Here is a 12,892-nt window from a genome sequence, read left to right as displayed (position 1 = left end):
ATTGAAAAGTCTATTACGTTTCCGTGCTACACAATTTCAATGCTATTGTCCAAATGTCCAGGTTGTTCTGCTAACATTTAGTTAACATTATGGGAATTTCTGGGGGTCTCAGCTTTGTTTTCATCTAGTATTATGGGCTGTGATGCAAAAGTCGATACTAACTTTCAGCTGGCCTCTTGAAGTTTTAGTAAAATTATTCCATATGATAATAATGGCAAAATCTTGACACTCAGGTCAAAGGTCAAATATTTAATTTTATTTAATTTCGAGAAAATATAACGAAATTAATATTTGTTTTCGGATGAAACTGCATAATGATGGAAACTTTTATTAGATGAAATAACATGAGGATAATATGACCCCACAATTATTTTAACTCCAACGTGTGATATTTTAAATATTTGAATTTGTCTATCTTGAAATATCAGGAAATAGTTTTCTTAAGTTTCATTAGAATGAATTAAAATCTCAAAATTAGGAAATTTTTCATTTGTCCTTACCAGCGATAGTCACTGCAGTTTGGTTTATTTTTAGCATCTACATTAGGTTGCTCCAAAAATAAACAGAGTTTGCGAATTAAAATTGTTCCCTGAAATATAAAATCTTGTTCTGTAAAATATTAACATTTATTACAAATTTTAACTCGATTTTAAAACAATATTTCTCAAAATTATTAAATCCTTTCCAACATTTCCCATTCAAATGTTACGAAAAACGTTAATGTTCTGGAAAATTTCTGATTACATAAAATTGTCTAATAAATTTGAATCTTTCTTGCCTTGTTAGGGCAGTCACGGCATATAAATTTCAATAATTTTAAATTAAAATTACAAAATTATTATTAAATGGCAAAATTTAAAAAAAAAAATGGAAAAAATGTATTTTTCAACTTTAGGCTCAATAACAGAATTAAAGCCTGATTGAGAAACAATGAAAATCCCTCAGTTTTCAAATATCAGCATTATGACAATATGACATGATAGGATACCTTGTGAATCCACTAATAATGTAAAAACCTCACTAATAATGTAAGTCCTCATTCCTTCCAATGAACAGAGAAATCGACAACATTTTTTAGAATATAAGAATATAAATCTAGTGTAACAAATTTCATTGAAATCTAGCTAGCTTAGTAAATGTGAGTTTTGAAAAAAAGAATCGTATTGTCATCTGCAAAATCGATAAAATCGGCACAAAAATGACTGAGATATAAGGAAAAAGCAGGACAATCTCCATTTTTTATCTATGTCTGGATTACTAAGTCAGTAATATAGAAAATATGGATATCTAATGATAGATATTTCAAAGTCCATTGCAACGATGTATAGAAGGCTATAGTAAGTTGGACCTACAATGGGCCAAAATCGGGAAAAATATTTTTTAACTCGAATTTTTTTCACCAAAAAAAAATTTTTTGTCATACAATTTTGTTGACTAATATATTTCCAAATTTGTTTTTTTCAAAATAAACAAATTAAAAAAAATTAAATTTTGAAATTTATTGTGAAAAAAATTTTATACAAAAACATTTTGAAAATTTTTTTTTTAAATTTTGTTTTTAACTAAAGATTATTTATTTTAGACAAAAATATATACTTTAAGAATTAACTATGAACCGAAAAAGTCTCGATATGAAGATATATCATTTATAACATAAAAAATTACTTTGCGAATTGCAACACTTTAAGAATATTTTTGCTAAATCCAAAAGTAATATATTCAATTTTAATATATAATCCGAACCCTGTTTCCAGTATATCAAAAGGCGTTCTTGTTTTTTTAACACTTTCAAACCTCAGTGATTTTTTGTTAAAATTTTTTATTGTTTTGTAGGTTTTAATATATAATTTTTTGTTTGTATTTTGTTGCTTGGTGAATGGTCATCAATGTCATTTCGATTTGTCGCATTGACAAAGTCAACAAATTTTAACAATTTCGAATAGTAGTGAGACCACATTTTATATTAAAACTGTTTTTTTTGTTGTTGATTAATTAAATCAATATAAAAAAATAAAAAAAAACAATATGTGGGGTTTGAATGTGTTTTAAAAAACAACTAGAAGAAGCCACTTTATTTAAAATTTAAATGGTATTTTAAACACAATCTAATTCCAATGACGTTAAACTAAAGAATTTAAATATTTAAGTCATTGTAAAACAATTTAACTAATTTAGCTATAAATCTTGAATTTTGTTTTGTATTTTATAACAATTGTTTAGCTGTAAATCATATACATATAAATATTTTAGTTTAAGTATAAAAAATAGCTGATAAATCATAAAAAAATATTAGAAAAAAAACTTGCCATGTTTATAAATTTAAGTTTTTTTTTTATTAAAGAAAAAAAAAATAGATAATAAATATTAAAAGAAATAAATAAATTTGTATTAAAAAACCTAAATATAAAATAAATTAAAATCATTCAAAACCCATAATTTTTGAAAGAGTTTTCAGATTCATTCATTCATTCATGCTTCAAATATCATATCAAATTGATTAGTTCCAAATCTGTTTTATTATAACAAATAATGTCTGTCCCTTGAGTTTTATTATTATTTTAAGATAATCTTCTTAAATTTAAATTTCTTTGTAAATCATAAAACAACAGCTACAACAGAAATTATGCAAATGATCTGTTCATGTTTATGGTTTTAGATTAAATTATTGATTATTTATCGGAAATTTAAATATATTTGATGGTTTTTTATTGTAATTATTATTTGTTTATTGCTGTTGTCGTTGTAGTAGTTGTAGTCTATAATTTAATTCCAAGTATTGTATTTATACCCTACATTAGGTTAATGCTGTCGGTTGTAACGTGATCACTGTCTGAGTCGTTGTTCGTCCGTCCGTCCGTGCATATAAACGTTTTAATCAAACTACACAGAATCCATTTTTTTTGGAAATAAATCTGGCATTTCTTAACGGATGGTTCGATCTGGATAAAATTTGACGTGGGCGTGGCGCTTTTTTTAAAATATAGGACGATTTTCTATTTAAAAATTCAAAAATTAGTAGATTTTTACTGTTTTTTGGGCGAAAATGTGACTTAACTCTTTGTTTTATTAAAAAAAAAACTTTCTTTAAGAACATATAACAATTTTATATTTTACTATAAGGTATATTTATAGAGAACATTTTGGTATAAAAACCATATCATATTTTTCGAATATGTCGCCCCTACGCCCTTCGAAATTTGAAGTAATTTTTTTTTTATCAGAATTTCACTTTTGGGCCACAGTTTTGGAAACAGCAGTTTTGGAAACCTTAATGCGTTCCCTATTTATCCAAATATATTCCCGAGGGAAATGTGGATCCTACGGGCAAAAATATAATTTTTGGGATTTTCGCTCTAATTTAGGAATTGCATGATTCCCGTTGACATTTTGAGTTTTTTACACTTTGTTATTTAGAATAACAAATGTAAAAATCGTTGAAAATTTAATTGAGTTCTGTTAATAAATAAAGATTGTATTACATATGACATATTTATTGAGTTTCTAAAACTAAATTTTTTATCAAAACTTGATCCTCAAAAAAAAAATCAATTCAATGACACAATTCGATTTAAAATATGCCACTTTATAACACCGAATACATGGCTACGCCCACGTCGAATTTTATCGGACCAGCTGTTTAGAAATGTCAGATTTATTTCCAATAAATGTTGATTCTTCCCCACTGTGCTACAAGTCTCATTTTCACAGATAATTCGACAAAATTTGGCACCAAGAACGAAGCCTATTTAATTTGGTTAGAACCCTTCCATTATTTCTCCTTTGTTATTGGGTGTATGTCTTAAAAATGCGGATTTTTTTTTTCAAAAGTTTAGCTTTTATTTTAAAATATTTCTACAATATAAATTTATTCAAAGTATTGGTCATTGTTAGCTATGACTTTTTCCCATCTTTCTTTCAACATATGGATACCGAGCCGAAAGAACGGCTTAACTTTTGAGGCCAAAAAAGAAACAAGTCTATATCGGATGCTCAGGTCCGAATTGATGCGCATCTTAGAGAGAGCCTTCAGCATCGATTAACAGTCGTATGGAGCATGGTCTGAATTATAAACCGGTTTAGGCAAAGTTTCCCAACCACTTCATTCTAAATACTTTTTAACAGTTATTGCAACATGTGGGCGAGCGTTGTCATGATGGAATATTACGGTTTTTCGGGAAATGTTCTCTTCAAACGAATCAGTTGCGTTCGGTTCCCTGTGATGGTCTGGTCATATTTCAGCAGCTCATAATAGATAGAACCCTTTTGCTCCCACCAAATATAGAAAATTACCTTAGCGCATTGGATATTTGGCTTTGGTATCGATTCGGCTGGTTGGCTGATCTGCACATTCGATCTCTTACGTTTCGGGTTATCGTAATGGATCCATTCTACATCGCAAGTAATGATTCGGTATAAATATGATTTTCTTTTATAGTTTTCAAGCATCATTTTGGACATGCAAAAACGTATTTAAAGATCTCTCGACTTCAACTCGTGTAATACTCAGTTTCCCTGCTTTTTGATGAATCCTGCTGTTTGCAAATGTCTTGAAATTACTGCTTTAGTAGCTCCCAATTATCTTGCAAGCTCTTGTTGAGTTTTACAATAATATTCATGGAGTAATGTCTCCAATTCTTGGTCTTCAAACTTTTTTGACTGGCCTGGGCGATATTAGTCTTCCTTGTCAAAATCAACACTTCTTAACCAAATGTCATTTCACCAAATTTTACGATCGGTCCATAATTAGTCATAGCTCCCATATAAGACCCACTTTCGAAAATCATTTTAACGAGTATAGATTTCACAGGAATATTGGTATCCAAATAAAATTCAAGACAAATAAGTTTCATATAAAAAGAAGATATGCCACCTATTTTTATGACGATCGATCTATAATTAATTATAATTAGTCATAGCTCCCATATTAATTTTAAAACACAATTGTTTATAATCATGTAGGGTATTATATGGTCGGTGTTAACCGATCATACATTCTTACTTGTTTATGTTATAATCAAGGTATTTAACAAATCATTGATCTTTTGAATTGAGTTGTTTTGATTTAGATTTTGTGAGCAAAATTTAAAAATTTTGCATGGTTTTTTATTCAAAGTTTGTGGTCATTGAAACACGCTCACGTGTATTTTTTCTTTTGGTTTCTAAAAGTGATTTTAACTTTTTGAGTGCTTGTGGTTTTATTTCAAGAAGAAACTAACATTATATTAATAAGTATGTCATAGATTTGCATTTGTATGGCATTAGATTGGATTATTTATTTTGCGTGTCTTTGCAGATATCAATTGTTAGTTGATTTGATCTTGGTTGTAAAGCTGTTAGTTTTTTAAACAAAGGAATTTCCCGGAACAGAGATGAACGGTTTTATTTGAAGGTTTTTTTTTGTTGGTTAATTAATAGAGTAATTAAATTGGCTTTGTAAATCTTTTTAATATGATCTTTGCTGAGCAAAAATCCTCTGATTTTTTTTTTTCAAATACTTATATGTAACCCACTGTAAACATTTAAGTCTTGTTTGCTAAAATTCGTCTGAGACAAATATTTTACAAACCGATTGAGGGCATATCTAAATATAATGCGAATTACAGAATCTGAATTTGTATAAATACTAGAATATCCATATGGAGATGATTTCGACATATAACAGGGACAAATTAGAGATATGCATATGACAGAGGGTATAGTGATTTTGTCATTCGGTTTGTAACACATTAAAATATTTGTCTCAGACCCACATACGTATTTCTGGGTCCTCATAAGATTCTAAGACGATCTAGCTATGTCCGTTCGTCTGTCTGTCTGTTGAAAACTCCTTGTTACTGTTTATATAAAAAGTGCCAGCTTCTAGTAGTTTCATGAATTATCTAAAAATAATGTTCAATTTCCACAATGATCACCTAAAGCTTTGATGATAATGTTAGCAGCTTTAACGGTTAATGTCATACCTAAACAATGCTAATAACAGCTTGTAATCAACATTGTTGATAAGTAGAAGTTTCTAATGAAGGAACTGTTTATAAACATGATGGATATTTTGCAAGCAGCCGTTACAGATTACAGTTACAATATTTATGACTGCTCAAACAGTATTCCGGGGGGACATTTGTATGGGTTCGAGGTGAAATCATGGAATGATCTTGTCCAGTATTTGTGGAAAATTTCAGCCAGCTAGGTCCTTTCGTTTGGGCTCTATCTTGTTTTGAATAGACAGACGGATATTAAATTACTACTATTGCTCAAATTCAATTAATAACTAGGTACACAGCAGACTTGATACGACTACAAACAGAAATAATGTCATGTTAATCTATTCAGATATGAATATCAACTATAAAGGTGTAGGGTATATACACAAAATGAACGGTAGGCGTAGCTTATTTCCAATAGTGAAGGGCACTTAATGATACTTTATAAACTAAAAATAAACTTATGATGAGACAGAATAAAATAATTATTTTCTTATAAACTACTTTTGTTTTAGCATGACTAACATTTAATCTAAAATCTAGATTCTTTATTCATATGTAAATCTATGAGATTTTAGCTCTATAATTTAAATTTAAAACCATTTATATGTAAATTCTGTTGTATTTATATGTTCTTAAATAGAGTGATGTTAATAAATTAAAACTAAAATATGTATTTAGTTTATTAATTTTAACTAGCAGAACCAATCCAGCTTTTTTTATTATATTACAGCTTAGAGCAATATACGATTTATAGCTGTCTGCAAAACAATAAGAATAGTTCTAAAAATCATTAATATTTTAAGTAAAATTAAGTTGTAGTAGACAAGCTGTCTACTTAAAGGTGACACATTAAAGAGATTTCTTTTGTTATGAAAGGTCTGTCATGTTGTTTGATTGATTTTTATGACTTGGGTCATAATAGAATTATTATTTTAATACTCTAAACACCGTTAGAATTTATGTCAAACCTGTTACATGAGATCTAGCAAAATATTAAGTAGGAGATTTAGTAATTTCTTATTAACAATTTGGTAAATGTAAAAACTATGAATAACAACTGCAAAGAAAAGGAATATGTTAAAGAACTAGCTCCATGATTGTTTTCTTGAGGGCTGAAATCGCTTTAAGTTCAAAAATTATTGATAAAATTTCTAAATTTTATTAAATATAAAGCAGTTATGAGAAATTTGATTCTTTCACTTTTTTTAATTTTTTCTTCTATGATCTAGAATTTTGTAGTCATCGAATTTTACATATTCTAAAGCAAATATGTTTACCAATCTTTAAATTTAACCCGCCAATGGTGACCTAGATATATGTATGTGAGACCGAAAACTTTATTCTCCGTTATTGTTATACCCTACACGACCATAGTGGGGAGGTTACAATGCGTTTGTGTAGATGTTTGTAAACCCCAAAAATATTTGTCTAACACCCACCTTAAAGTATAGCAATCGATAGAGAATCACTTTCTGAGTCGATTAAACGATGTTAGTCCGTCCGGCTGGCTGGCTGTCCATGTAAACCTTGTGCGCAGAGTAAAGGTCGCAATTTTGAAGATTTTTCGATCAAATTTGGTACATATTATTTTTTCGGCCCAAGGACCAAGCCTATTGAAACTGGCTGAAATCTGTCTATTATTTCACCTAGCCCCCATACAAATGTCCTTCCGAAATTGGACTTTATCGGTCATAAATGTTTAATTTATCTATGTTTCTACACAAATTTCGCTCCAAATAAGTCTTATATATACAAAATTCATGTCACCAAATTTTGTTACGATCGGTCCATAATTAGTCATAGCTCCCATATAGACCCGCTTCCGAAAATCACTTTAACGTACATAAATCTCTTAAAAATGTTGGTATACACACAAAATTCACCATAAATAACTTTCATATAGACATTAATCACATGACCTAATTGTATGGTGATCGGTCAATAATTGGTCATAGCTCCCATGTAAGGCCCGCTTCCGAAAATCACTCGCGAATATAAATTATTGATATTTTATAAGAAAAATTGTTTTGCTCATTTACTTGGTGTCGGGCTGGAGCATAAATTTGAAAAAAGTGAATTATTAGTGCATGAAACCGGTGTCACCATTGATCAAAGTCAATTTTGCGTCTCCATTGGCGGGTTAAATAAAACATAGTGAGTGTGCGATATCAGCGAAACTTTTTATTCGTTTGAAAGGCCTATCGAAATTTCCACCGCGGCTTCGCTAGATGTCTCACATCTGAAATATCAAATGACTCTAGTGCATAAATCAAGCCGAATATGACCGATGGCATGGATTCTGTTGGCTTTGATGACCGTTGTCGTTTGCGGCTTATACGCATAGACGTGCAACTTAAGAAAACCCCACAAAAAAAAGTTAAACGGGATCAAATCACACGACCTGGATGACCAGTTCACTTCACAAGATATGACCATGCGCTCATATCGCTCGTGCAGAATGTCTTATGTGGTTTGAGCTGTGTCGAACGTAGTGCCGTCCCACAGTGCTTTGTTCAATGGACAAAAATCAAAAATAAGAACATGCCATTGATGTTAATGAAATTAATATTTTTGAATAGATAACTAAATAACTCAATCGTGTAATAAAGATTTTTTTTTATAAATATCTCTTTTTGTCGTCAGTAGAGGTCGCTAAATTTGGTACATTTTTAACATAAATTTTATTGAGAAAAATATATTTTTTTTTAAGGTTAACTAAATTAATTGTTAAAAGTTCGTTTTAATAGATATCAACTTACTATTAGCTGCAAATGAAAGAATATGAATGTGAAATTAAGGGACATTACCGCTCTTATCAAAAAAAGGATAACTGTTTAATCTGCACAATTTTTAAAAATTAACATTTTTTTTATTGTAAGCCTGAAATTCCAAAACTTTGTTGGAATGTTAATAAAATACGTGTTAATCGATTTTTATTATGTTTTACCTTAGAATAGCTTCAGGTATTATCTTTAAGAAAATGTAATCATTGGTTGTCCTTTCGTATGAAAACTATTAAAATTTAGTTTTTCTTTAAATGTCTAAATTCACATTTCCGAAATTTTCAATTTGATGGTTTGGGAAAATAGCTCCAGATTTTTTGTTTTTTATGAAATAATACCGTTTTTTCTTTTAAATAACTAAAAAATATTGCATTATTTGATAATAGTAGTTTTATGACATAAAGTGAATTAATAGTTCTTTATTTGGTTCTTGAAGTTGTACATTTTTTTAGGTGAAATCCAAAAAAATACAAAAGTTTGATTTAATTTTGCAAAAAAACGTGTTAATTAATTTTAATTTTTCATTAATTTTATCTAATGCCTATCTCTTATTTATTATAATGTGAAATAATTATTTGTCCGTTTTGACTAGAACTTTAAAAAAAATGGTTTTTGGTGGCACCCATAAATAATACATTTTTATAGTAAATGTAAGTAACTCAATAATTTTATATAACCTACACATCCTTAGGTTGAGATAGTAATATGAGCTTCTGCTGATATTATGAGCACATAAAGTATAATCCAGCATCCAGCTTCTAATATTACACCTGAACTATCATCTATGAACATTTCAAAATGTCCGTCCATCCGTCCTTCCGAATTTAGAAAATCGATACAATATTTCACTATTATATTATATTAGACACACACACTAGAAAAAACTCAAGAAAAAATAATAACCAGGACTTAATGAACTGTTTACTATTATCGTCAGATCCGATTTTGTCATCAAGTAGACAAATAATCAGAAATAAAAATGCAAGAGCCTGTGAAGATATCGCAAAATATGTTCATATTTTTGATTCTGAAACCGAATATGATGGAGGTTTTCGTTCTGAAGTGACTGATGAATAAATTTATTTATTTATTCTTTGTGTTGTAATAATAATAACAATAATATTATTAATATTTGCTTATGTAAAGATTTTGCTATTTATAATTATAAACTTTTAATTTTTACACCTGAAACAATGGTAAAAACATAATACTTACTATAATAAATAAGACAAAATTGTAATAAAAATCTTAATTAACATTGGTGGGTGTGTTTTAAAGGGTTTGTGGGATGCAATGCAAAAATTTATATGAAAGTTTCATTATTTCAAATGAAAACGGGAGCATATTTCAATAGCCTAATTTTAAATAAATTGTGTACATATTTATACAACTTTGTAGGGAATGATGTTAATTTGTTTAACTTGGTACAAATTTTGAAACAATTAGATGATTTTAAAAGCATTTATAGATTTTTTAAAAAAAGGACATATAGAAGCTATGTAAATCCTTGCTAGAATTGAAATGATAATAACTAAATTAAAGCTTGATTCCAAAATAGTAAACGATTTTTACGAATTTGTAAAAAAAAAATAGATGTTATACAGGATATTGAGATATTGATGAAGCGGAATTATGAATATCCTTCCGATGAAATTTTCATAATTTTACATCTAATATTATAAGAGAACAATAATTTCTGAAAATTAATGATTTTATTCAGGTTTATAGGTTTTTTAAGGAAAAGGATGTATGGCAGCCACCCGAATCCTTGCTGCGATTGTAATAAAAATGTTCACAAACAACAATAACTTTATTAAAATGCGTATAACCAAATTTTGAAATGTTAGGAGTATAACTGTAAATTTTATTCAAAATTATATGTTCAGGATATATGGGAGGTACCCGTATCCTTGCACGGATTTTTTTAAAAATTATATTTTTTCTTAATCTTACCAAAAGGTAATATCCTACTAATTTTTATTCATCTGCGATAACTCCTTCTATTTTTGTCCATTGCTTATATGAAAACAAAGCACTGTGCGTCCTGCTCATATGTCGTTGGTGTCCATATCCAATTAAGGCCAAAAGAAGGCCTTAATGTGATATGGACAGTGATGGCCTGGACAACGTCGTTCTCAAATAAATATGGACCAATGATGGCGCCAGACCAAAATCTGCAACAAATACTTATTTTTTCGGGATGCATTGGACGCTCTTGGATCTCATGTGAATTGGTATCGTCTCAAATTCGACAAATTTATTTGTTGACGTACCCATTTTTCCAGAATTGGGCCCCACTGAAAAATGTGCTAGCAACGGTTATCGAACACAACATCCATTTTGATAAAACAATTTTACCATTTGCATTTGTCTTGTTGAACGCTATATCCGTCCATGGTGCTTTGGTAAAACAAACTGAATAAATGACAATCAATTCGAAAGAAATAGATTCAACAATATGGCCGCTATCAACTGTCAAATTTAGAAGTCACTATTGGAAGACCCGTTACATCAATGCACAATGGGGCTGAATATAAATATTTTGAAAATAAATCTGCCATTTCTAACTGGTTGATCCATTTGACATGCAATTTTACATAGGCGTAGCCCATCTGCTATTCGAGTTTAAGATTTAAAGATTGAGAAAATGTTAACTTTTCTTATTATTTTTGGTCGATCTCTTTGATCGCCCAGGCCAGCTAAAAGACTAAGAATTGGAGGCATTACTCCATGAAGATTGTTGTAAATATCAACATGAGCTTGCATAATTATTGGGAGCAACTCAAGCTGCAATTTTAAAACGTTTGAGAGCAGCAGGATTCATCCAAAAGCAGGGAAATTGGGTACCAGACGTATTGAAGCTGAGAGACCTTGATAGACGATTTTTAATGTCCGAAATTATGCTTGAACGCTATAAAAGAAAATAATTTTTGCACTGGATTGATACTTGCGATGAAGAGATAGTATGTGAAGCTCGACGAACCAGCCGAGTCGACACCAAAGCCAAATATCCATGGCGCTTAGGTAATTATTTATATTTGGTGGGACCAAAGGGTCCTATCTATTATGAGCTGCTGAAATATGACCAGACCATTACAGGGAGACTGTACCGAACGCAACTAATTCGTTTGAAACGAGCATTGGCCGAAAAAGCCTAGAATATGCTGCCAGAAATGAAATCATACTAAACCATCATGACAACTCGGCCACATGTTGCAATACCTGTTAAAAAGTATTTAGAATGAAATGGTTGGGAAGGTCCGACTACTATTTGTTTCGATCGATGCATAACGCTCTTTCTGGGATGCGCTTCACTTCAGAACAGAGTATCCGAAATTGGCTTGATTCGTTTTTGGCCTCAAAAGACGAGAAGTTCTTTTGGATTGAAATCCATATGTTGCCAGAAAGATGGGAAAAGAATGGCCGATACTCTGAATAAATTTATATTGTACAAATGTTTCAAAATAAAAGCTAAACATATGATAAAATCCAGGATTAAAATATATTAATAGGGTTTTCTCTAGGCCAAACGAGGATCCATGGGGGAATAGGAAATACCCCCTTCCCAAAACCGAAAAGTTTTTTAACAAAGGAAAAAAAGGTCTTCTCAAATTTAACCCATTTCATGTTGATATTTCTGAGTAAGCCTACATGGTCTAAAATCCGAAACGGAGTACAGTTTTTCATACCCAAATATACCAGATAAGTCATTGATCAGCCACGGACTAAATGCGATTTAATGGTCAGAAAACCTAAAAGTCTTATTTTTGAGAAATTATTTGACTTGTTTTCCAAACTTTACTCCAATCATTAAACATGTCTAAAACCAGAATCTAGAAAACTCAAAGTCATCCTAGAAAAACTACTATATAAATAAATTATATTGATTTGTTTGCCTAAAAATATCACGTTTTTTTCACAAAAATAAATTAGTTTCTTAAACAAGTCATTAAATATTAATTGAAAATTAAAATTAACCCTATTTTAGTGTAATAAAAGCTTTTGTATTATAAGATTTATAAGTTTTATTGAACCCACTCCTCTGTATTAAAAAAACTACAGCATGTCATCATCATCATCTTTGCTCTCAACCATTTAGCATCATTCAACATCAAAAGACAGTGA

This window comes from Calliphora vicina, chromosome 3, assembly GCF_958450345.1.
Source record: "Calliphora vicina chromosome 3, idCalVici1.1, whole genome shotgun sequence".
Taxonomy (NCBI): Eukaryota; Metazoa; Arthropoda; class Insecta; order Diptera; family Calliphoridae; genus Calliphora; species Calliphora vicina.
The sequence above is the reverse complement of the archived record's forward strand: the minus strand, read 5'-3'. Positions refer to the sequence as shown.